Here is a 27,654-nt window from a genome sequence, read left to right on the forward strand (position 1 = left end):
ATTTTCATTTCTGGTCTCAGCAGAATTCACAGAGACCATGCTGTTGTGGGCAGGGAGTTTGGCACTTGGAATTAATTCATGCAGCTTCTGAGAATTTGCTAGATCCTAGGGGAGCAAGACAAACTTACTTAAAAAGTGTTTACTGGCAGCCTATGACACTCCAGGCATTAGGCTTGACACTGAGAATTTATGCAGCAAATATTTGCTGAGGACCTATTAAGTGCCAAGCCCTGCTACCTGTTCTGGGTAGTCCAGCAATGAATGAAAACAGCTCCTGCTCTCAAGGATCTTGCAGTCTAGCAGGGAATGTGGGAGATATTGTTTATCTCCACATTTGCATATGTTTATCCATGTAGTTAGCACTTTCAGCGAGCACACTGTGGAGACAATTAAGATGGCAATGTACAAGGGCGCCCCGGTGGCTCAGTTGGTCAAGCGTCTGCCTTTGGTTCAGGTCATGATCTCTGGGTCCTGGGATTGAGCCCCACATCAGGCTCCCTGTTCGGCTAAGGGGTCTGCTTCTCCCTCTTTCTCTGCCCCTCCCCCAGCTCATGCTCACGTGCTCTCTCTCTCAAATCAATCAATCATAAACAATCTTAAAATAAAAGATGGCAATGGATTAGAGAATAAAGCATGGATGGGGAGGTAACCTAGAATGGGCAGGGATAATTTCTCTGAAAGTAACATCTAATAGCCCTGGAAAAATTCAGGGGAGTCATTCCTGAAGAGTGGCAGGGAAAAACGTGGCCAAGGCAGAGAAGCAGAGCTGGTCTTGTCAGAGAAGAGCCCTATGTGTTCAAGGAACCAAGAGGAAGCCAGTTAACTTGAACCTGATAAACCAGATGAGGCAAAGAGCGAGATGAGATGAGGCTGACTGGGGAGATGAGGGACAGATGTTTCAGGGCTCTGCTGACCACAGTGAGGAGTTTGTATTCGACTCTACTGTATGAGAGAGCCACTGAGAGTTTTAGGGAAGGGAGTACCATGAATTGATTGATGAATTAAAAGCATGTATCTGCCTTGGCTGGAACACAGCCAAGAGTAAGCTTGATTATCCTTAGAGTAGTTTGAGTGGGAAAAGAATTGGTTCCCAAGCAACAGTTGGGTTTTTACGTGAATTTAATCCCATTGCTTTGGATTTGTTTAATTTCTATCTCAAAGGCAGAACTAATTGAATGTTTTAAAAACTATTCTCTTCAACATATGTGCCAATAAAATAGCATTTTCCTAGGATTCATCGAGTGCTTTACAAGTCACCATTCGAAGCAAGGAATTTTTTCATGAAGAGACTCCACTAAGGCAATCTTTTCTTGCTTTCAAGCAATAAATGTAGTCCCCAACTTTTCGGCCAAAGGAAAGCAAATGCAAGATGGGAAAATGAATACTGGCATAAAACGTATCTTTGGTGAATTCAATCTTACAAATAAAGCCTTCCACTTCAATATAGCAATCTCTACTTTAGTGTTATAAAGCACATGAATACATTTTAAATAAGAACTCATATCTTTCCCTTGCTCTTTTCCTCACCAATGCTGATTTACTGTTCCTTTCCCTATTCTCAACTGTAATAAATCTCCACTTTGAGCCATTATTAATAAGCATGTTTAAAATACCTACTGCTGCAGGCTTTTGGGCCCTTTTCTGATTTCAGATTTATTTCATAGGAGGAATAGCGTTTGAATAACTCTTTTGCTTCTGGATTCTTCTTCCATTGCTAGGACTCTGATTCATATTTCATAAAAGGCATCTAACCAGGGTTTCCCATTCTCTCACTTGGGGATCTCTCAGGGTTTCCAAAGTAACCTATTTAACACATAATCATTAAGTTGTGCATTCATCTGCAAATTAATGAAACATCTCCACTGAGTCAGATTAAAAAAATGCCCCCACTTTTCAGGACACCCCAGATGGTGGGAAGATAGGCAAGCTGACAAACAGCTAAAATAAAATATGGTTAAGTGTTATAATTAAGGTGTGTGAATATTAAAGCTTAAATGTAGAGAGGGGAGTAAACTGACCTTGACCCTTTTGTCATGTGCTAGGAATGCCTTGCTAATAGAGGGGATATTAGAGTTCAGCCTGCAAGTATGAAGAGGCTATAAGCCACAAGTCTTTTTTTTTAATAAATTAATTTTTATTGGTGTTCAATTTACCAACATACAGAATAACACCCAGTGCTCATCCCATCAAGTGTCCCCCTCAGTGCCCGTCACCCATTCACCCCCACCCCCCGCCCTCCTCCCCTTCCACCACCCCAAGTTCGTTTCCCAGAGTTAGGAGTCTTTATGTTCTGTGTCCCTTTCTGATATTTCCCACACATGTTTTCTCCCTTCCCTTATATTCCCTTTCACTATTATTCATATTCCCCAAATGAATGAGAACATACACTGTCTTTCTCCGAATGACTTACTTCACTCAGCATAATACCCTCCAGTTCCATCCACGTTGAAGCAAATGGTGGGTATTTGTCATTTCTAATTAAGCCACAAGTCTTAAAGCTAGTTAAACGTTCTAAAATTCTTCCTCACAGAGAAACTTGCCATTCCTAACACCCAAGATGCACTATCATTGGGATCTGAATAACTATTATGCAGAGAGAGTTTAAGTCTCTGGGTCTTCTAACTTCTCTGAGTTGTAGGGTCATTATTGTATAGGAGAAAGATTGTGAGCTACCATATCCTTACCATGGAACCATGAATAGGTGGCTAGTCTTCTGTGGTCTTAGTTTCTCCATTTGTAAAATAGATTAAGTGGGAACATGTTTATGAAAGGTCTAGCATCATGTGGTTTTTATAAGAAGTATTTCATGAGTGTTGGAGGCGTCCAGTGAGGGGATGCTGGCATCCTGGGGGATGTTGGCCACCCACACTGGTTCCACCACTATAGCATTCCAGAGAGGGAAAAGGCGAGGGATCCAGGCAGGAGGGGGAGCAAAGGCAGCTTTCAGATGCCCACACAACTCAACCCGGATTCAAAGCAGGGAACTGTCTAGATCACAGGACTGACCACTTAATTTTACACCCTGAATGTTAGTGTGCAATTATTTTTTGAATCCATAACTATCAATGTCTGGATAAAATGGGGGGATTGAGCAGTAATATGCATCATCCACAGTGGTTTCAACTCCAAAGAAAACCATTTTTATTTAGCTTTTGGAAGTTGCTGGATTAATTATTTGCATAGCACCTTCATCTGCCTGTTTGTGGTTGGTTACAATGTAGGGACTGGCTTGCACTTCTGAAAACATCACTTGAGGGTGAAGAGAAAGGAAGGAAGAGGGGGCTTGCATTCGCTGATCATGCACCATAATCTCTGTCCCACAAACCTGACACATCTTTTCTTGCTAATCCTCTCCACAACTTTGTGAGATACTATTATTATTTCATAGATGAGAAAAGTAAGACTTAAAAAGGTTATGTGGTTTTCCAAGGTCACTTGTCTAGTAAGTAAAGTAACTAGAAGTTGAGATCAGTTCCTTTCTTTAGAGTAAACAAACAACCAGACAAAGTCACACATGTGTGGTAGCATGTGAAGTGATACACAAGTGTGTAGGGCAAGGAGTTAAAATCTCCCTCTTCATCCTTCCAGTGACACCCTTGAGGGAATCAGGGTAAACATTTTGTCAGGCATCTTTCATGAAGCTCACATAAATACACCCAGATATATATCCATATATTTAGAGAGGTTCTATTTGTAAAACTGTTTGTTTGTTTGTTTGTTTGTTTATAGCTAGAGCGCACATGTGAGCGGGGGCAGGGGTGGGTGGGGAGGAGGGGCAGAAGGAGAGGGAGAGATAGAATCTCAAGCAGGCTCTGCACTCAGTGTGGGGTCTGACTCAGGGCTCCATCTCATAACCCTGAGATCATGACTTGAGCCAAAATCAAGAATCAGATGCCACTGACCCACCTACGTGCCCCTGTAAAACTACTTTTTGTTTCAAGTAACAATATGCCATGAATGTCCTCCATCTCAGCCTTCCCTAGAGCTTCTCCTTCATGTGTTAGGTGACAGAGCTTCTGTAGTTTGGATGCACTTCACTTTTCTCAACCATTCCCTAGACGAAAGACAGTAAGGTGATTTCCATCTTATTTTACCATGCTTTTCATATACATTTTGCACTAATGCTTTCATTTCAGGGTGAAAGATCCCCAAGGGTAGTATTGTCCAGTCAAGGTATGCACATGTTTTAATAGCTGCCAGATTACTTTAAAAGACACTGGCAGTGTCTATAAATATTTATGCTCCTATCAGCTATGTGTATGTCCCCTTCCCCCATAATCTCCATAGCCCTGGATGTTATTTATTTGTTTATTTATTTATGGAGATCTAACAGGAAAAATGAGATCTCTTTGATTTAATTTGCATTTCCTAAGTATACTGCTGAGGTTGAGCATCCTCTCATACACTCATTAGCTATTTGCATTTCTCTTCTGATCATATCCTTCATGCATTCTTCCCTGGGTTATTTATATTTTTCATATAAATTCTTATTGTTATTTGAACTGTAGAAACATTTACTCTTTGTCATGTGCTATAAACATTTCTCCTTGCTTCTTACCTACCTTTTTAGCCTCATTTTGAGTATTTCTATTTAGGGATATTTAGATTTTATATGGTGGGATATATTAATCTATTTCTTTATAAAGTTTCTCAGTTTCCTCTATTACCTGAGATTGTATCTCCAAGTACAGATTATACAAATATTTTCTAAATAATTAAAAATTTTATTACACTTTTTATAATTTGACTTTTAAAATATACAAAAGATGAATGTGCATATGCTATGACAGCAATCTAAGATTTTCCCAAATAGAAAGTGAATAATGCCAGCATTATTTATTAAATAAATCATCTTTCTCCCTCAAATCAAATGTTACTTTTGCCACATATTAAGTTTCCATATATATTTGATTTGCCTCTGGACTTTTGATCCTGTTCCACCCATTTGTATATTTATGCATCAGGACCATATTGTTTTGAGTATAGTAAAATTTATGGTAACTTATAAGATCAGACTTCCTAATCAAAAAGCTTGCTCTCTTTCCCTGCCACCTCTAGGGGACCTTATATGCCTGAACTCCAGGGAAACCTACTAGGATTAGTGATTCTAGATAGGGAACACAGATGTAGTATTCTTGGGGACATCAAGTCATTAGAGGCTATCTGACCCATCTTCATATCTTCAGGTGGTTATGTTCTTGAATCATACTCAACAGAGAAGATAGTACTTGCCTCTGTCCTCAAAAAGCACTGAAAGTGCAAACTGCACATTCAAAGAAACTCCAAAATTGACTCCTTGGAAGACAGGGCATTGAGATAGAAATAACTCAGCATTTAAGACCAGTAGAACCAGGTACTTGTTCTACTAATGAAAGTCACAGCTACTGAGTGTTTACCCATGTGTTGACCACAACACTAGACATTTTCCATTCACTAGCTCATTTAATAATCTAGGAAGTAGATCTCCTTATTGTCCCACTTCTTACCAGGTCTTATTGGTATCTGAGGTGCAAAGACATTAAATAAGTTGCCCAAGATTTAAACAAACAAACAAACAAACAACCCAACTTGCCAGTGGTGAAGTCAGGATTCCAGACTCAGGTTGTCTAGCCTACCTCCTTGATCTTAACCCTTGTATTACCTTTCCTTCCTATCCTGGTGCATTGACGTGAGCCAAACACACTTTTACTTTGAGCTTCAGTCCCCTCCTTTGTAAAGTCAGGATCATAAGAAGATACAGTTCACTAAATACTTGGGTCCATCCAAATGACAATGGAAAGTAAAATGGAAAAAAAAAAAAGCAAAACTCATCACAGCCAGTCCATTTACACACTGAGTCATGAATTATGCCACCGATGGTAACTGGAAAGAGGCTAGCTTTACATCAAGCCATTCTAAACTGTAGTTTTCAGGGATAGCTATCATTTGTCCCATGTTATATATGAAGAAATGAAGCTCAGAGAACTGAGTAGTTGAACCAAGGACATTTAGCAAGTACACAGCTCAGCTGGTGGTGACTTGAACTCAGGTCTGACTCCCACATCCCCCAACCCACATCCAGCACAGAGCCCAGTGGATCTCAGCTGCCAACACTATTTTCTCCTCAATATTTTGCTTTCTCAGAATTCATTTGCCAGTCAGGATGACTTGTTCTTGAGAACCCACAGCAAGGCATAAGTCACAGTCTGGTTTACGCAGGCATTAAGCCCTGCGTGTCTGTCTTAGGTTTAAGATTTAAGCCTAACTATGGTGTTAAGCATTATCCGATTGTATTTCAGTGGAAATTTTTCTTGCTTCGTGTAATTACTGGTGCTTCAGATAAAATCTGAAATTAGTCTATTGAAGGTGGTAATTGAAACCACAAAGAGAAGAATGTCTCAATGCATGTCAATAAACCAGCCCATTAATTATTTCTACCTATTCAACTTCAAAGAAAATGGCCAGTCTGATATGTCTGAATAACCACACAACCTACTCGAAGTTTATAAAAGCTGCATTCTCTTTGGCTTCAAGAAGTACATATCAGTAATGTTGAAACCAGCTGGCAGATGAGAATCAAACACCAGGTAAAAAACATTTAGCCAATAAAAGCAGCTGATCTTCAGCCTTTGGAAATTCGGGAAAAGTTCACTAATACAGCATCATGCAACAATTTCCTATAAGTTCAAACATCTGGTGAAACACTTTTAAAATCCTGCAAAACATCTGGATATCTTGGATTACATTGTCCTTGATCTATTTGAATGAGTAAACAACTTCTTTTCCCTCTTCCTCCCTCCATATATGTGCACAAAATCATCCCCTTATACAAATGTCAAAAGTAGGAAAGCCCTGTTACCCAGATGTGGGGAGATCAGTTGAGCCTACCCTCATAGAGCATCCCAACGGGGAGTATCTCAGCCTTTTGCAACATCTTATTGGGTTCACATCTGTGTCCTCCCACAGAAACCTCCAGCTGTTCTGGTCTGGCTTGAGTTTGGCATGTAATTAGGGCATTTTCTTTATCACTTGCACAAATAACAGATCTCTGTTCTCTTCATGATACATGAAGAGAAGTAATCTCCATGCCATCACTGAGTTGGGGCCCAAACACAAGAGAATCAGTCACTAAACAGGGAACAAAGACATACAAATGGTCTGCTAGTCTTCTCCTAATTTTGTGTTAGGATGGATTTTCTAATATGTCTGCAGTGGATTTTTCTATGGGGACATTAGATTTAGTTTCTCTAATATAGTCATTGGACTAACACATTTAACTTCTCCTCTTAACTTTTCTAATTGTCTTTTTCATCAACATTAGCAGGCAAGACCATGCAGGCATCTCCCTAATTGTGGGGCATGTGACTCTAGCAGAAGAGTAGAGAGAGGAGCAGATGGGGAAAGCGACCTGCATCTTGAAAGAGGAGAATGTGCTCTCCACATGGGTGATTGGGAAGGGCATTCTAGGCATGGAGCCACTGCAGGTGGGGTGTGTCAGTGGAACTGCAAGGAGCTTCCTAGGTCTGGGCATATGTTTGGTCACTGGGTGGCAAGAAGTGTCAAAATATCAGTAAATCTATTTCCCTGCTGGTGTCTTTTCAAATACAAATCCTTTGCTTTAGAATTCCCTTAGAGAGATTTAATCTTGGTCAACCACTTCATGAATCAACTTTTAGGAGCGTGGGCCCTGTAATCAAGTGCTGTGCTATGTTTGAGCTCCTGATCCTGAAGTGCTTGCTTCTGTTAGGAAATGATAATAATGCACTTGCAAAACAGTGAACTAATAGCCATGCATAGTTAAGTATGAGATGGTCTGGCATCTAACTGGCTTCACAAGAAATCCAGAATGATGACCTTGAACAGTAGAGAATGACTTAATGGAGGGATTGGGATTTAAATTAGGAATTGCAAAATGTGTAATTTTTTTTATTACAGGAAGGTCAAGAGAGAAAAGAAGAATAAAAAGGTGGGATCTAAAACCCTAACTCTTAGAATTAGAGAGTAGACCGGTGGTTGCTAGGGGCTGGGGAGTGAGAGACGGAGGATAAGTCACAGGACACATACTTTCAGTTATAAGATGAATACATTCCAGATATCTAATGTACAGCATGGTGATTATTAATAATACTGTACTATATACTTGAGATTTGCTAAGAAAGCATATCAAGTGTTTTCAACACACACACATACACACACACTACGTGGATGTGTTAATTAACTTGGTTGTAGTAAACATTTTATAATGCATATGTATATAAAATTATCACATTACACACCTTAAAAAATCACATTATAATCCTAAATATATGCAATTGTTATTTGTCAGTCACATCTTGGTGAAGCTGGAGGGAAAGAAGCACAGAAGTAGGAATAAGCACTTATGCCCTGACCTAGGAAGCTCCTTGAAGTTCCACTGACACACCCCAGCTGCAGTAGCTCCACGCCTAGAATGCCCTTCCCACTCGCCCATGAGGAGAGCACATCCTCCTCTTTCAAGATGCAGGTTGCTCTCCCCATTTGCTCCTCCCTCTATTCTTCCTGCTAGAGTTACATGCCCCACCCCTGTGCAACTGGGCACTCCTATCATCTAATACTCACATATTGTAATTTTATACATGCCTACTCCCCTAATTACAATGACATTTCCCAAAAGCATTCTGTTTCTAAATCACCATCACTAAGCACAGTGCCTGGGATATAGTAAATCCATAGGCAATGTTGTCTGTATTCTAAAAAAGGGATAAAAAGTAGTTAAGACCTGATATATACTAGTGAAAGAGAAGGCAAAAGGGGAGGAGTCAGGCAATCTGTCATTGTACTGAGCATCCACTGTGTGACAGGCTCAGTATCAGGCATTTACTCAGGATGTCAATTCCATGTCTGAACCCTTTACTCAGATGAAGTGGGAGAAAAGGACTGACCCTGGTGACATGGCCTTATTTATTTAGGTAGTGTAATATGAATACCAGACCTGGTGGGGATTTGATGGTATTCTTATCAAGGCAAAAATCCAAAGTTGGCTTACCATGTGAAATAAAGAAAAAAGAATGATTCAAGATACAAAATCAAAGGAAGAAAGTATATGAGTGATGAGATTTGCAGTGGGCAGAAGGAAGGAGAATAAAAGAATTTCATGAGTCAGCCAATAAAGAGACAGAGTTACATTTTATTCATTTGTATGTCCATGAGCATGGTATGTTCTGAGCTTTCAAAGGTGTAGCCCTGGGGCATTTGATCCAACCTTGTACTAATCATGAAAGGTAGACTGAAGGCTACATAAAATGATCAGATTGCATGAAGAACTAGAATACTACCACCATAGGAGACCCTGACACTGGTCAACATGGCTTTGGAATATAAAAACTCTGCTGGTACTTATGTTTCCATTTTGAAGCATTTCTCATTTCCACAGAGTACTGTATAAAGATTCAGCAATAAATAAATGCAGCAGTGCTTTGTAAACTGTTACACATTCTTAATTATTCATGTTTGCATTGCAATATGCTTACAAACGATCAGCATTCTTTTGGTCAGCTGGCTCTCTGAATTTCAGTACAGTTTTGCTTTTCAGGACAACTGAAGTTCATGCACTAAACACAAGGAATAGATCCTTGTTGTAATGTTTGCTCAAACAGACAGCATTGATGTTGGCCTCTTGTTTTATTATTGTTTCCTAAGGAAAAAAGTGAGTTTGCTTAACAAACTATACTCCAACTTGGAGCCTCTCTAGGAGAGCCATGACAGTACACCAAAAGAAATTCATGCTGATCTAAATAACACTTTCTTTTAGTGACTGATCCAGCTTAGAAGACTCTCTCGAATCGAAGGTTTGGGACATTAAAGTCCAGCATCATCTTTTTGATACAGCAAAAATCTGGTTTTCTCATTATAGTTGGCAGCTCCCTGGTCTTTACTGAGAAGAACGTGAAGTGCCCCGAGGAAACACCAGTTCATGATGATGAAAGATTAAAAGACCATATGAGTTTTAAAGGGCTAAATGCCTAAAGAGAGTCAGCAAGGATGGCCCAGAAATTTAATCAGCAAATGAACACATCCTTGAAAGTTTCTTCTGTAAGCAGCCTCAACCTCAGCTCTGGGTTTGTCACAGGCTGTCTCCTTCTGCATTTCTTGTCTTTCTCTGTGCATTGGGAAATCAGAAAAATCAGCAAAGCCCTCACTTTTGCAACACTTTAAGGTTTATCAAGCATGTTCTCAAAATATGCTACCCCACCACTTCCTATGTAGAAGTACACGATTTCATCAACAAGCCAATTTAGTAGGTCAATAAAAACTCTTGTACAGTCTGGATCACCAAATAGGAGAAAGTATACTCTCTTCTCTCAGAAGGAGCCAACATTTTAAAATTCTCTGTGATCTTCTAGGAAGCAGGCCACAACAGCCAAATCCAGAAGCAATCAGAGGCGATGGATTACTGGTCACTATAAAAGGACACCAGTGGATTCTTAGCCTAGTGATGAAGCATTAATTTCAGGGCATAGCAAGAGGCCATGGGCACAGGAGGCACGCAATTAATACTGGTTCAGTGAGGAAATGGGGGGTAGATAAATAAATGTTCAAAAAGAAGGGGAAGCAGATGAAGATGGCTAAAGAACTAAAGGTCTTTATAGGATACTATATGGAGAGTTGACTAATACAGTGGTTGAATAATTAACCTTTATTAAATGCTAACTCCACTTCAGGCCCTGTTCTAAGTGTGTATGTGTATTTTAACTCACTGAATCCTCAAAACAGTCGTATTATGTGAATGCAACCATTATCCCCATTTAACAGGAGAGGAGATGGAGGCAGAGGGAGCTGAAGTTGTGCGGAGAGAAGGTAGTCAGCTTGGGATTCAAAGCTAAGAAGTCTGGCTCCAGAACCTCCACCCCTTAAAAACCACGTGAACTTATTACTCCCTTCAAATCTTGATCTCTAAGATACAAAACAATCAAATGGGGAGCTTTTCAAAAGAGCTGAATAGGGACCTCTATGCCAGAGATTCTGATGAAATAAACTTACTGTGGAGTCCAGAGATTAACAAGCAACAAGAGATTAACAAGAGATTAAAAGCCCTTCCTGGGCTTTTCCCATAAGAATGGGGGAAAACCAGCTAATAAAATTAACATAAACCTGGAGATAGTGACGCTACCAGATTCACAAGGTCTGCCCTGTGACCTGAACAACAACAGATCTAAGAGGAAAAACATACCAACTGAAGGATCCAAAAGAAAAAAGAAAACAGAGAAGAAACACCCACATTTTGCTTCCTGCCTTGCCACAGGAGAATCGTATGCAGAGTCATCTTTTGGTGGTTGTAGTCATATTTCATCAGAGTGCACTATAATCCTTAATTTTATCTACCTTCTTTTGTTCTAACTCCTTGTCCTCCAAGCAACCCTTGGAAAAGTTCCCAAGGGTCCTAATCTCAAGAAAGAAAAAAATAGTTGTTCTAGATGGTAGACAGAAATAGTTCTGTTATTGAAGAGGGGAGTCCTAATTTCCCCATTATAAATGGTCAGGATGGCTTATTTATTGTCCCACATTATTTGTATAAATACCAATCAGTTCCAACAGCCTGATCACCTGTGGATATACCAAGACTATCCTGTTTCTGCATTTGAGAATCTATGCATCAGACATGAGGTCATGAGGTTTTGACAGGCACTTGGCCTCTGACACAGGCATTGCCAGCAACCAGACCACATCTGGTTGCTGCCTCTGCAGTTTGTGCTAAGCTAAGGAAATCTGAATAAAGTATGGTCTTTGGTTAATGCAAATATTTTAATACTGATTCATTAGCTAATATTTGTACTGTACTAATATAAGATATCAATAGTGGAGAAATTGCGTGCAAGTGCATGAGAATTCTCTGTACTATCTTCTCAATTTCCCTATAAATCTTTGTTTTTTTTCTAATCAATAAGATTTATTTTGAAAATTGACTTAAATGAATCAGGCTCCAAGTGTGAAGACATTTTAAAAATAGTTTAATTAACTTTTGCCTTATTCTTAAAGAGTTCCTTCGATGGGAACAAAGTAAGAATTTTATATCAGAAGGAAAGAAAAACACTTATGAACACGTATAATGCCTCCTGAACCTGAAAAGCAGGAAAGGATAATAAATAGCAAAAATCAGATAAAAATAGAGTCCACACTCGTCATTACTTTAGAAACCATAAACTGCATCTGAAAACCAAAAATGATTTGCACATAGAGATGTTCACCAGAACATAATTCATAATAATGAAGCACTGAAAAACAAACTGAATATGCAGCACTAATAGGGGAATGGTTTAGGAGATTAGGTATATTCACATAAAAGAATATTTGTGCAGTCGTTAACATAAATTTTAACTATACAGCAAATTTTTATATAGAATATTGTTTCAAATATATACAATGATGTACGTGTGCACTGGAAGGGAAAAAAATACCCAAAACGTGGATGAACATTATCTCCGGATAGTGAAATTGCAGGGGAATATGAATGTATACATGAGTATATTTGTACATTCCAAACTTTCTACAATGAAGAGGTAGTACTTTCACAATTAAAAAAAGTTAAAAAGAAACCAAACCAAACCCCAAAGACTGCTTATTTGGGACAGATGTTATCAACCTTCCAAAGAATTCTATTCTGTTAAATTGAGAATAATTTTCTTATCACATCTGTTTTGAAAGTAGGGATGATAAAAAACAAAAACAAAAACAAAAAACTGTCTGCCTTCCCGCACCCACTTTCCAAGTTTCTGGGCTGACTGGGATAATCCGGGGATACTGAGGAATAAAATACAGGTGATACCTTCCCCTCCTAGGAAAAGACAGAAATCGTGGTCATACTTAGCAACTGCCAAACAGGAGACAGAAAGAACCTCAATATATTGAGCAAGAATCCTTCCTTTTCATCCCTGCCCTTGGACATGAGAAGTTAATAGGGATTTAGTTAATTGGCTGGTTTTCATCTTAATTGGCCAATGAATCTATTCCAATCTCAAGAAAAACCAAAGAGGTGGAAACAAATAGCAGGAGGGTTCAGATACTGATTGATGTTTAAAAGAGATTGCATTTTAAATGTGAGGTCTGAGGTCCTGAGGCTCAGAGCATTAGCTCCCTGGAGGGTTGGGGCTCTGTCAAGGAAGGGGGAGTATCCCTGCTGGGACACCCCAGGCCTTCCTGTCTCTTTGAAGACAAACTGAAATTGATGGCACATGTTTGATTTTGTCATCTAACGCTGAATTCAGCTTCAGCAAAGGCAGACTCACTCTGGGCTGGGAACAGAAGTTCCAGCAGGGCTCAGGCTCTCATATCACCTGAGCACCAGCATCTTCTGGAAGGTGTGAGTTAAATCCATCTAAGCTGAGTTTGCTCTTTCTTTCCTCACACCAATTAGTTCTGCCATTTAACACAGGGATTAGCAATCTCATTTCCTGGGACTGATTCATCAAAGGATCAGGATCAAACTACTTAGTGGAGCTAGCCTTCTGCAAAATTTTGAGGTAGGTGAAATTGGTTTTCCACATCTTTACCTGCCTTTGCAGCCTCCTTCCCGCCAGCTCCCTCCCCAGGTAGTCTGTGTTTCCTTTTCTCCCTCCCTTGCAGCCTACCTCTGCTGCACTTGATAACAGGTAGTGCGTGCCCCACAATCATACAGTCTGAACTTACACCCCAGTCCTTATGATCACACCCATGCAAACACACTCTTGGAGGGTGGGGGTGGTAGGATGCTTGAAACTTGTGCTAGGTAGATTAAAGAGGCCAGATGAAAACTGGTGGAAGGAAAAGTTTAAAAAGCAAAAGTAAAAAATATATAAAAACAAACTGGAAGAGAGTATGGACAAAAGCATATGGTGAGAAGAGCTAATGGACCACCAACACTGACAAAAGTCCCAAGGCTCCGGCCATCGGCCACCACAGCAAATGAAAGGACCCCAAGGACAGCCAGGGGAAGAACCCAGAGATTCACAAAACATGTGGATGAAGCCTCTTCCACATTTGTCCCTTTCCATTCCTTCTGTACATCCCTTGAACCTCCTGTCTAGTCTAAGACAATCACTCACTAGGAGGTCTTCCAAGATTCAGTTTCTCCTTGCTTTCCTTTTCCTGGCACTGAATCTTATTTTTCTTTTTTTAAAAGATTTTATTTATTTATTTGAGATAGAGCACCAGCTGGGGGACAGAGTGAGAGGTAGATAGAAGCAGACTCCCCGCTGAGCAGGGAGCTTGACACAGGGCTCTATCCCAGGACCCTGGGATCAAGACCTGAGCCGACAGCAGACACCGAACCTACAGAGCCACTTTGGTGCCCCATTCCTGGCACTGAATTTAACTGTTTTGTGATTCGCTGGGGCCTCTTTCAGTGCAGCTTCCCAGACCCTCCACAGTGTGGAAGGAAACTGTCTTTGGGGCTTACCTCCCATTGCTCTTCCCTCACACACACCTTGGCCTCCAGCTGAACAAGAACTGTCATCCCCCAGGTATCCAGGGGCTTTCCTCTCCTCTTGGCTGAACCATGCTCCTTGCCTGAGAGGCTATGCATTAAAATCCTACTCATTCTCCAAGGTTGGACTCAAGTATTTCTTCCTTTGGGGGTCTCCCTCAATGCCCCTTTCTGCCTCCTGAAGTGGTACTCCCTTTTGCCTCGGAATTCTGTTGTATCCCCTCTCTCTCTTATGCCACTTCTTACATTATCTCTTATAATAGTGGCAGAAACCATGTTTTTGTGTCCTAATATTCCTTGTAGTTTATGGTGTGGTAATAGAATATCAATGGTTTGCTGAATGAATGAGAAATCCTGACCACAAACTGAGTGAATACCACACCATGTGATGGAACTTTCTCTTCTTCTTGCTCACTCTCTCTTGCTCTCATATGCATACACATATACACTCACACATTTCTGTCCATGAGAACAACTCAGATATCTTAATTGAAATATAAAAGATTGATAGGCAAAGGGAAAAATAGAAAAAAAAGAAATAATGATTAATACTGCCATTCTCTCAAAAAAGACAGATCTTTTCCTACTTGGCTTTTATAAGGTAATTATTTATGAATTTCTGTACGTGAAATCCACGTTGTTTCACAGAAGCCTTTGGGCATGTTTTATAATGCAAAATCTTGATGTTAGGAGGCATCTTCACATGACCAAAAATACTTTGTCTAGCCTTTCTGAGCTACCTTTACAGTCTGCTGGTGGAATACCGAAAGAAACAGCCCACATTTCTGTAGAAACTGGTAAATGGTAGAGTGGTACATGGGAGGGCCTCATTAAATCTGACAGTGGTTCACCTACCTGAGGTTTGTAAATAGAGCATCTGTTCTCATTGGTATAGACATGACCTTGTAGGTCTCTTTGCAGACTATATTAGTGCTGTGCAAATATTGCTACTCAGTTGTGAAGGCACATTATACTCAGGGAAATTATTCTCCCAGCAAACAGACAGATGTTTAACTTCACTTAATATGACACTATAGTCTGCATTCTTAATGTGAGACAGGGGTCCTTTCTCGAGCAAGAGTAAAATTGCGCATGCCATGTTTTAACACCATGGCACTCTGTAGCAAAGATTAAGTCATTACCTCTTTCTGACTAAAAGCTGTACTTCTTTCAACCCCCACTCGGCAATATCATCTGCAGACACCACAGTGTACCTGGTAGACCTTGGGAATCACAAGATGATGCAGGAGGTGTCTGTGATGGCCTTTTTCAGCCTCTCTGAGAACTTCTAAACACTTCTGTTTGCAAAGCCCTACAGTATAACATAATGGGACTTATTTCCAGTTGCAAGAGTCAGACCCAGAAGAATATGCAACATGACTTTTCCAAAGGTGCTAGGAAAGCTTAAGAAACTCAGGCAGGAGTTGGGTGGTGGGGGCACCTGGTAGGCTCAGTCAGTTGAGCATCTGCCTCCGGCTCAGGTAATGATCCCAGGGTTCTGGGATCCCTACTCTGTGGAAAACCTGCTTCTCCTTACTCCTCTTTTTGTCCTCCCACTCATGCTCTCTCTCACTCTCTGTCTCTAATAAAGAAATAGAATCTTAAAAAAAAAAAGAAAGTCCAGGGGGGAAAAAGGAGTGGATGGTGTTAGACCAAACACACACACCTAGATCTATTCTTCAGGGTTTTGGGATACAATCCACCTGTCTGCTAGTGGTTATATCAAGGATAATTGTCCTTTGGAACTTAAGCAGAAGGAGCCCAGGAAACTGAGGTAGAGCTGGGTTTGACACAGTAGAATTTCTTTTAATGCTGGGACTTAGGATAGCATGACCACCCACATGAGGCTCTTACAGCTTCCAAACTACCCTTCTACCATCTGCCTGAGATGCTGTCACTGGGCTCTACAGCCACTTTTCTGCTTTATCAACTGGCTTCTGAAGACTGTGACCAGAGGGAAATCCAGCATGATACTGGAAGGCTGGACCTGCTCCTTCCTGTCTGCATCCTCTCTTGCCGGCATGACACCAGGGGTGCGGCTTCATCCTGGTAGCACCATTTGGTTCTATTCTGCAGGGCTTCTGTCACCTATTCCCTCTTTGAGATATCAACATCAACTAGTTGACTGTGCTCCCCAGCAGTCTGGGTCCCAGTTTTCAGGAACCTCCCTTCAAGCTCTAGAGCCCTTAACAGCAGCCCTGTTCTAGTGAGTCCCCAGTTCTGGGGCCTCCTCTGCTAAGCTTTTAAAGTCTTACCTCCATCTCTTCTCCCAGCCCTGGGGTGCAAGCTGATTACTTTTATCAAGACCCCTGTGATACAGTGGGGTCCCTTTTTTTAACCCCTTTCCAATCTTCTGATTAAACAAATATTTTATATTAAGTTACCTCTATTGAAATAATTACATGGTTTCTTTTTTCTTGACTGGGCCCTAATTGATATAATTGGCAAAATTATAAAGGATATATTTATAAACATGGAGTGACATGGACTTTTACCATATAGTTAATATTATGTTTATATTCTGTAAGGTGCATCCATGTGCTAATCATGCATTTGTTAAAAAGAACATGAAGAATCAGTATAACCACTCTGAAAGACATTCATGAGAGATTGATAAGAGCAAATGCTATGCTTTTATAAGTGGCAAATGTTTGTTTTATAATTAGAGAAAGGTAAAGGGAATGCTTAAGAAGGATAAAATAACAGGGTATTGTCATCTCTAAGAGAGCACTTTTATTAACTCCATTAAAATAACTCTTAAAATATCTTTAACATATGTAATCAGAACACTATGATTTTTTCCCTCCATATTTAGCTGGGATTGCAATAACCATAAAACAATTAAGATGCAATTTTTTGATGCTTTTGCCACAATTTGAAACTCAAAACATTTACATAATATGCTTAATTCAAAGGCATACATGTTACTGCATCTAAAATTTAACTTTTTAGCTAAATATAGTGAAAACCAACTCACATTAAAGTCCACAGCTGGGAAGAAGAATTAGCAAAAACTTTAATTATGGTCTCATTGACACTTCTATTTTCAAGCCCATTCATGAATTAATTTTAACTCTGGGCCTCTACCTTCAATCAAACTGTAAGCAACTGTCAGAAAATGACAGTGTTTGAATATCTGCACATGCTTGAAATTTCTACATCTTGATTCCTTTGTCAAAATCTGTGTGGGGGAGGCTCTAAGGCAAAGGCATTAAGACTGGTCTCCGAATGTGGCTGAGATTCCCCATCCAGAAAATGTTCACTTACTACAAAAGCCAAAATAGAGCTCCTTCAGGGACACTTGGGTGGGTCAGTCAGTTAAGTGTCTGCCTTCCACTCATGTCATGATCTCAGGGTCCTGAGATCGAGACCCGTGTTGGCTCCCTGCTCAGTGGGGAGTCTACCTCTGCCTCTCCCCCTGCTTGTGATCTCTCTCTCTCTCCCATGCTCTCTCTCTCAACTAAATAAATAAATAAAATCATTAAAAACAAACAAAAACAAAACAGAGCTCCTTCGAAGCAGAGCTGACCTTCAACGCATGATTAAGCAGGAGGGGAGCATGATGTCTGGAGACAGGCACTGAATAGGAACTTCAGGGCACCTGAGTCCAAGACCAGGTTCCATAATGTGACATTAGGCTAATCCTAACCTGTGAAAATGGGTGCTGAACTAGGAGAGCTCTGTTGGCAACCATGCAGCCTGTCATAATAATATCATTAGCCCGCAATGTCTTAAAAGTAATCGGTCTAAGGCAGTGGTGGCCAAAGTTGTGGAAAGCCTAGCCCTCCCTATCGACAAAAAAAAGAATTCAGAAAGCAACCTCCATATAAAAGTATTTATTCATAGATTAGACAAATATGTCATTGTACTAATTATTCCTAGTACTTGGCCTCTCCTAAAACAGTGGTCTCTTCAGCTAGTCCCTTGGTTCAACTACTGCAGGTCTTTGCTCAAGCGTCACTTGTCACTTTGTTGGAAGGCCTTCCCTGATGGCCTCATTTAAATTTAAAATCCTTCCCACTTGCCCTCCCTCTCCTTTTTCTTGCTTCATTTCTCTCCAGAGCACGTGTGCTAGGAGGTCCCCATTGACTCTGGGGATACCTCTTCCTTTTTCTCCCCACTTCTCCCCAAGAGGCTGTCCTCCATGGATGATACCACTTGGGCTCTCTTGCTCTCTGGCTTTCAGTTGAGTTTGGCCATTGGCGGCACAGAGGGGACTGGAGACAGCTCTCCACTACTGGTAGCCCCTGAGATATTCCAGCATTCCTTATTGGTTTTTCTTAAACCCTGACCTGCCCTCTCTAAGTAGCTTTTATTTTTTCCTAGAGATTTTATTTATTCATGAGAGACACAGAGAGAGGCAGAGACATAGGCAGAGGGAGAAGCAGACTCCCTGTGGTGAACCTAATGTGGGACTTGATCCCAGGACCCCAGGATCACACCCTGAGCTGAAGGCAGATGCTCAACCGCTAAGCCATCCTGGTGCCCTTCTAAGTAGCTCTTCACTAATCTCTCCTCAATTACTTACTTTGAGTGTGTCTACTGTTGCTTTCCAGGTCATTATCAATAGGTATATTGATAATGTGTTTCCTCTCATTAGAATGTAAAATTCCTAAGGACAGAGATTTTTCATCTGTTTTTTGTTGTTCACTGGTATAGGCACAGTTCCCAGCACACAGTAGGCATTCAGGAAAACAGACAAATAATACTTTTCTCCTGAATCCCTGTGGATTGTCTTGCACATTCTCTTTTGGGAATCAGTAGCTGAAGGTACAAATATGTATTGTTCTTCGCCTGATTTTACCAACTCTTGGACTAATTTAGCCTAATTCCCATCTAATACAGAGCTCTGGTTATTTTTAAATTTTAAGAAATGTAATTTAGTATCAAATCCTTCTGGAGGATCATACTTGCCTCCCACAAGATTCCTGTAATAATGGCCCCAACAGACATTGAGCCAATCATGGGAAAGACTTTATTAGTTCACCTTTCTAAGCTGTCTTTGAGCTAACAGATTTGTCGTCCTCCCTCCTGATTTCTGCTTTAAGATCTTGTCTTCCTTTCTTCCAATAAGGAAGATTAAAACTGCCCAAGGAAGTAGAGACAAGGCTAGCTCATTTGGTCCCTATTCACACAACAGGAGAAAATCATTCAATATCTTATTCCTCAGTTCAGTTACTTAATTTGCATACAATATTCCATTATTTAATTAACTTATAAGTTCTAGGGCTTAGTTGCCCAGATCAGACTTAACAATTGTCTCTAGTAACAATACCCCTTAGAGCAGAATAGCTAATTGCACAGAAATTTTTTTCTTAATCCGAGGCACATACACATCCCTTTTTGTCCTTCAATGTGAACATTTGGATAATTGCTTCTGACTGAATTACCTTATGCCTATAAAACATGCCCGGTACTTTACTTTTGGATAAACCGGATCATTTTTCACATGCCCGAGTTTCTTTCTCTGCATTAATCGATAAATGGAGCTGGGTTCTAAGGATCACTACTGTACTGAACAGAACCTGATCTTTAAGACAATTTCATGGAACCTGCTGAGGTTGCTTTGGGAGAGAGACCATCAGTGGCAAGAAACTGCTGAGTCCTGCATCCAGGAGGAAACATTTTGTAAACACAATAACTTCCACGTGCATGTGGCTCCATTTTTAAATGCTGCGCTCATCTCTGGCTATATATAGTGGCATGAGTAAGTGTTTTCTTCTGTGGTTTTAAGTTTCTTGAGCTGCAAGTCAAAACATTGTGATGTTCAGTCTCTGGGAAGAAGAAGACATTAACTGCCAATATTATTAAAATGGAACTCTGCTTTCTATTGCAACCAAAATGTATGAGCTTGCACAATTACAGCACAGAGTAAGATATAGTTCTCTTTCATTTGAACTTGAACAACACGAATATCTTCCCACTGTTAGCAGTGGTCTGACTCTCTAATGTTGTATTAGTGTTCTAGGTTGGCCATACAGAGCGCCACAAACCGGGTGGCTTAGACAACAGAAATGGATTGTGCCACGATTCTGGAGGCTGGAAATTCAAGACTAAGGTGTTAGCAGGGCTGGTTCCTGCTGAGGACTGTGAAGGAGAATCTGTTCCAGGCCTCTTCCTTAGCTTCTGATGGTTTGCTGGCAATCCCTGGTGTTTCTTCATTTCTCTGCGTCATCCCTATCTCTGCCTTCATCTTCACTTGGCGTCTTCCAGGTGTGCACATCTATGTCCAAATTCCCCTTTTTATAAGGACATCAGTTGTACTGGGTTAGATACCCATCCTCCTTTGGGGAGGACCTCATTCTAACTTAAGTCATTACATCTGCAATGACTCTATTCCAAATAAGGCTACGTTCTCAGGTAATGGGGATTGGGATTACCACATGAGCTTTTTTTTTTTTTTTTTTTTTTTTGGTGGAGGGCAGGGAAGAGGGAGACAATTCAACCCATAACAAATGGTAAAAATTAAATTTTGTGTCAAGAAGATGCTAAGATATCATTGTATCTAACCCCTTTTCTTTTTTTTAGTGAAATACGGAAAGATAAAATGACTTGTCCAGGGCTTTCTGGTAGAGTTAGTAGCATAAACAGACCCAGAACATAGGGCCTCTGGCCCTGATTCTGGTGCTTTCCTAAGCACATGACAGACACTGTCTTAGTTTTCTTCTTCCTGAAGCTGAGACTCATTTGCATTTACAGAGGAGGAAGCAGCAGCAGGGAGCCATCCTATCTGGAAAACCCACCCAAGGATGGATGCAGCACCTCTACACCAGCTTGCTTTAGGATGGTCACCCCCAATAGGCAATTTAAAAAGGGAAAACTAGATATGAGTCCTGAAAAATAAACCTAACTAAGGAGCAGACATGGCACCTGACACTTGCTCTGCAGTCTGAGCAATTCTGAGTTAGGAAGTTAAACAAATGTCTGCAGTAGGAGGAATTATTCAGATGCACCTAGAGCTTCCTTTGTAGAAAGTGTTTGCAAAGCCATATCTCATTTTTTCCCTGCTGGCTCTGAGACAAGCATTATTTCTATTTGACAGAAAGAGAAACTGAGGTTCAAAGATACGTGTATTTCTTTTTATTGAACTGAAGTGTTGTAGCCTGATTTGATCAAGCTGGTATGTTATCTCAAGCTGGGATTCAAATTCCAGTGCTCTCTTTACCCAACTCTTACCATTCTGAGCAAAACTAAGTCAAACATGTTTAAAGTTCATAAACTCCTTAGTATTTATGCTTGAGTTTTTTTTCCTACTTCTTCCTTGAAATATAAATTTGGGAGAACTTCTCACAGGCCAACTGAGTGCTTTAGGTATCCACTGCTTTGCACTCAGCAGATGGTCATAAAATCTGAGTAAAGGATGACAGTCCATCTTCAGACCTGAGAGAGTCACAGAGTCACTTAGGCTTAGGATTTGAATGATCTTAGATTAGAGGCTTTCTAAAGAATATATATATATATATATATATATATATATATATATATATATATATTTACAGACAAGAAATCTATGGCTCTAGATCCTAAAACAAATTGAAAACCAGCATCTTGAGTTCTGATGACTCTCAGCCCAGTGTTCTGATGACTATAGGATCTACCTCTCAGTAAGAGAAAGACCGGCTGGAAGAAAGTCCAATCAGGCTGTTTTTATCCCACTTTCTCTGAAGGCGAGAAAGGTCACTAAAAATGCATGGGAGAGACTGCAAAAGAGTACAATACTGTGCAATGGTGATATTCAAAATGATTAAATTGGTGGCCAGAGTGCCCTTTGCGGGCACAAAGCAGCTCCTCCGTAAGGTTATAAAAAGAGGTTGCATGTTGTGGGATGAGGCTTCTTTCAACAGAGACCCCATTATGGCTCCTGAGGAAAGGACATGAATTCCTTCCAGGGAGTCTGTATAAAAGATCGTGTATGCTTCTCTCCTGGCGTCAAGATTCACAAAAGGTATAGGAAGTCTGAGGCTCTATTACTGATGACCTTCCCACAGAATATGCTGCATGTCATTTTTAAAAATAGCCTCACTCCTATTGGGTGGAGTATTTGATGGTCTTCATAAAGGAACTAAAAGCTTTCCAGAAGTCTTGAAAGAATAAAACAGAGAGAGGGAAGGGGAGGCCAAGAAGCTGGTCTCACTGCTCCTAATCTTTCTGGACCTCAAAGGGGTCACGTGTTTGGCCTCAGGGCCTCACCGCCTCGGAATGGTTTTCCCCATGGCCTCAACAGACCTCAGGCATTCTCCCCAATGCTAATAAACAGGTCGGGTTTTGCCATCACCTTCAGAAACCTCTATTTTCTTCACACTGTAAAGTCTACCTTCCTCAGCATGGCCAGCCTGGTGCTTGGGGACATAGCTTCTGCTCCATCTCATCCCCTGCTTCTCTGTTCTAGATAACTCATGTCTTTACCACCTTTGGGCACCTGCCACTCCTCACACATGTCACTTGTTGCCGCTGCCTTGGCGTGCCCTTTGTTTTCTTTCATCAATCAAAATGCTCCCGGAGAACAAGGCTCAGCTCAAAGCTCCCTTCCGTGAGATATCTTCTGGTCAGAACAAATCACTCCCAGCCTGAGCTCTTTCTTTGGGGCCCCACTCAAAGCCTCCTACTTTAAGCTTTGGTTCTTTTGATTAGATGGAGAGACAAAGCCATTTGTAAACCAAAGCCAGATCTAAAAACTTAAAAAAAAAAAAAAAAAAAAAAAAAAAAAACCTCTTTATTTCAGGTTAATTTTAGGTTTACAGAAAGGCTGCAGAGATAGTACAGACAGCTCCCACCTAATAACTTTTTAGAGTCACAAAATATTTTACAGAAATGTATAAATTACAAACACTTATATCCTCATCTACCATGTTTATCAGATTTTAACATTTTGACAATTGCTTCAGATTCTCTTTAAGATCGAAAGCCTAAAGATTATTTTTAAAGTCCCCTGTGTATCTCCCTATTCTCAATCTCTTTTCCCCCTCAGAATTAATCATTGTCATTATTTGGTGCTTATGATTAACTGGCATGCTTTTATATGTTTTGCTACACATATGTGTATTCCAGAAGTCATACTGGATTGCTTTGTATGTTGTCAAACTTTATACATATGGCATCATTCTGTATGTATCAGTTTTATACATTTTGCTTTTTCACATGTGTTTGTGGTTTTGTAAATCTAGTTTATTTAATCTTCTGTACAATATTTCATTATAGGAATACACAACCATCTATTCTATTAAATTGTTAGGTCTTTCAGTTTCTCATTTATTTTTTAGTATGGACAAGGAGAAATATAGAACAATGCACACTGCAGCACAGGTATTATTAGCAAAACCAGGAAGTAGATCTGGATGGATTAATCTATTAGCGCATAAACTTTCCCACACTAGGCCACCATTTTAGCCCTTATGAAAGAAAAAAAAAATTAGAGACATCAAAGTAATATTTTTGACAGTGGTGACAGGTTTCTTGTTCATTTTTTTAAGACTGTATTTATTTATTTGAAAGACAAAAAGAGAGAGAGAGCACAAGAAAAGGGGGAGGAGCCAATGGAGAGGGAGAGAAAGAAGCAGATTCCTTGCTGATCAGAGAGCCCAACATGGGGCTCAATCCCAGGACACTGAGATCATGACCTGAACGGAAGGCAGATGCTTAACTGATTGAGCCACACAGGCACCCCTCTTGTCCATTTTTTTTCAGCAGAAATCTTTTTCTTCTTCAGATCCATAAAAAAAGTAGGAGGGGAACCCATCAGCAGTTTTTAGGAAAAGACACATATAACAGAGGCATCTTTACCTCTGCCAAGCTCTCTCAAATCTCAAGAATGGTGGTAAAAGGTGTTGTTCATACTATTACACAAAACTGTTGAATTAAGTCCAGAGGATACCTGGAGTCTTATCTCTAAATTCCTTCTAATTTCCTATACCCAGCATTGGCCCAGATTGCTTTAACATTCCCTTGAAATAATAAACTGTTTTAAAAAACCTCAAACAAACCCAGATGCAGGTGATATCATTGTTTTTCCCCAGTTTTAAAATATGCCTATAAATAATTCTATAGAAAAGAGGGCAGCAGATAGGCCCCAAGCAGAACTTGGGTTTTCTTTTTCTTCTTTCTTTCTTTCTTTCTTTCTTTCTTTCTTTCTTTCTTTCTTTCTTTCTTTCTTTCTTCTTTTTTTTTTTTTCATTTAAGACAGGGAGTACTTTATCTAAACCCATCAGAGAAATGGACAGCTTGGGTCTGTAACAAAGTGTTGTGTTTTAAAGCATAGGTCAGTAATTGTATATGAGAGTATACACTGCTACATACAGATTAACTGATCAGAGCACAACTTTTCAATGTTCAAAACAGAATAAGCTTCCCTGTAAAAGCAGCACCTTTGTGACATTTTTAACTTCAGTATTCCTCTCCTTCTTCTTCACCCTCTCCTTCAACAGAATCCACACCAACCTCCCCATAATCCTTCTCCAGGGCAGCCATGTCCTCATGGGCCTCAGAAAACTCTCCTTCCTCCATGCCCTCACCCACATACCAGTGAACAAAGGCATGCTTGGCATACATCAGGTCAAACTTGTGGTCTAGGTGAGCCCAGGCCTCAGCAATGGCTGTGATGTTGCTCAGCATGCACACAGCTCGCTGTACTTTGGCCAGGTCTCCACCTGGTACCACAGTGGGAGGCTGGTAATTAATGCCTACTTTGAAGCCAGTGGGGCACCAGTCCAAAAACTGGATGGTACGCTTGGTCTTGATGGTGGCAATGGCAGCACTGACATCTTTGGGAATGGTACAACAGGCAGCAAGCCATGTATTTACCACGGTGAGGGTCACATTTCACCATCTGGTTGGCTGGCTCAAAGCATGCATTGGTGATCTCTGCTACAGAAAGCTGTTCATGGTAGGCTTTCTCAGCAGAGATGACAGGGGTACATGTGGCCAGAGGGAAGTGGATGTGGGGATAGGGCACCAGGTTGGTCTGGAACTCCATCAGATCCACATTCAGGGCTCTGTCAAATCTGACGGAAGCAGTGATGGAGAACACAATCTGACCTATCAACTTGTTTAGATTAGTGTAGGTTGGGCATTCAATATCGAGGTTTCTAGAACAGATGTCATAGATAGCCTCGTTGTCTACCATGAAGGCACAATCAGAGTGCTCCAGGGTGGTATGGGTGGTGAAGATGGAGTTGTAGGGTCTACTACAGCTGTGGACACCTGGAGGGCAAGGTAGATGGAGAACTCTAGCTTGGACTTCTTGCCATAATCGACAAAGACGTTCCATCAGCAGGGAGGTGAACCCAGAACTGGTTCCCCCTCCAAAGCTGTGGAAAACCAAGAAGCCCTGAAGACCCGTGCACTGGTCAGCCAGTTTCCAAATTCGGTCTAAGACAAGGTCAGTGATCTCCTTGCCAATGGTGTAGTGCCCTCGGGCATAGTTATTGGCAGCATCTTCCTTGCCTGTGATGAGCTGCTCAGGATGGAAGAGCTGGCGGTAGGTGCCAGTGCGAACTTCATTAATGATTGTGGGCTCCAGGTCTACAAACACTGCCCTGGCACATGCTTGCCAGCACCCGTCTCACTGAAGAAGGTGTTGAAGGAGTCATCACCTCCTCCAATGGTCTCATCACTTGGCATCTGGCCATCAGGCTGAATGCCGTGTTCCAGGCAATAGAGCTCCCAGCAGGCATTGCTGATCTGGACACATGCCTGGCCAACATAGATGGAGATGCATTCACGCTTGGTTGCTGCTTGGTGGCTGCCGGGTGGATGGCAGAGAAGAGGAGAGGTTGTTGCTTCTTACAGCATGACTCTTAGGTGGTCGATGTAAGAGAAGCTGCTGGGTTTTATTTCTTAATGATTTTATGCAAATCTACATAAAGGTGAGGAATGTTATTACAAGGTGGTCAAGCAGGAAAAGAGATGCCTTGTCTGAACTCAGAGGTCCCCCTGCCTCTACTGGGACATTTGCATTTATTACCTTTCCCTTTTTGCTTATTGTGATGGTATGCAACCTCATAGGCATGGTGGTAGGATTGGGGATGCTGGGTGAATAAGGTAGTGTCTGCTTTTAAGAATATACTAGCCACTCTATGCATATGTGGAAACAAAACACACACACACACACACACACAGAGAGAGAGAGAGAGAGAGAGAGAGAGAGAGAGAGAATGGTTCTTTTCAGAGAGGCAGGAGATTGAGTGAGAATGCCACACAGAGGGAGCCAGAACAAAGGCATGGTACAGTAACAAATCATCACCGCCTCCAAGGAACACCCACGACAGTACATCTGCTTGGAACCTAAATCCTGGTATCCATAGTTTTGTCAATTATACAGCTATCCAAACCATGACATAGAAGAAATAATACAACCCAACTCAAAAATATAAAAACAAAATGGAGTGTGCCACACACCAGCTACATTGAACTCTTTTCTATCCCCTAAGCCACGAATTTTCTAACCACAAAGCTTTACTTATACCCATGCTTTGATGATGTTCTCTGCACGCTCCATTTCCTTCTGGACTAATGCATCCTTAAAACTCATTTGAAACCTCATCTCCCTATGAAACCTTCCTCACACCCCTTCAGTAGAGTGAATCATCCCTGCATGTGCTCCCAGAGAGGGTGACTTCTGTCCCCCATAAAGTTTAGCACTCAGCATAGTCTGGCAAATAGTCTCTTAATTGTGCATGTCTCTGTGTCCTCCACTCTTAGAAGACAGGGATTCATCTCATTCATCTCTGTGGTCCCCTCAGTACCTGACATAGTGCCAACTGTAGTAAGTGTTCAATGTGAATGAAGCTCATTCAAGGACTTGCATAGCTGAAAAGAAAGTGCTGGGAACAAGAGTAATCAACAGATCCCAGTAGTATAATTGCCTTAAACTTCATGTGAATGTGATTCCTTTGAAAAAAACTGCGTTTTGTGGGGGTTTTTTTGTTTGTTTGGTTTTGATAATTGGTGTTGACTCCTTCAGCTCTACTTGGAAGTCCTAGGTTTAATTCACTGGACAAGAAAGAAAATCTGTGTATGTTTGACTGGGTGTAGGAGGGTAGTCCTCATGGATCTTTCCTACAAATTGTGTTCAAAGTGGGCCACTTCCTACTAGATTCCTCACCTTTCCTAGGCAGCATAATGGTGGGATGCTTATTTTAATTAAAGTAAACAACTACTTCAAAACTACGTCCAAGAAAGAAAATTGAAAAGGCAAGAAGGAAAACACTAGACATAGCATTTAAAAGGGTATTATTTTTCCT

The 27,654-nt window shown here is 40.8% G+C and overlaps 1 protein-coding gene and 1 pseudogene across 1 annotated transcript in view; both read right to left on the reverse strand.

Annotated features, from left to right (window-relative positions):
- CA10 (carbonic anhydrase 10) overlaps positions 1 to 27,654 on the reverse strand; it is a 475,830-nt gene that overhangs the window by 283,420 nt on the left and 164,756 nt on the right. The gene's annotated exons all lie outside the window — the stretch shown is intronic.
- LOC129514098 (tubulin alpha-1A chain-like) lies at positions 24,797 to 26,047 on the reverse strand (annotated as a pseudogene).

The sequence above is a fragment of the Nyctereutes procyonoides genome, unplaced genomic scaffold (assembly GCF_905146905.1).
Source record: "Nyctereutes procyonoides isolate TBG_1078 unplaced genomic scaffold, NYPRO_anot_genome, whole genome shotgun sequence".
NCBI lineage: Eukaryota > Metazoa > Chordata > Mammalia > Carnivora > Canidae > Nyctereutes > Nyctereutes procyonoides.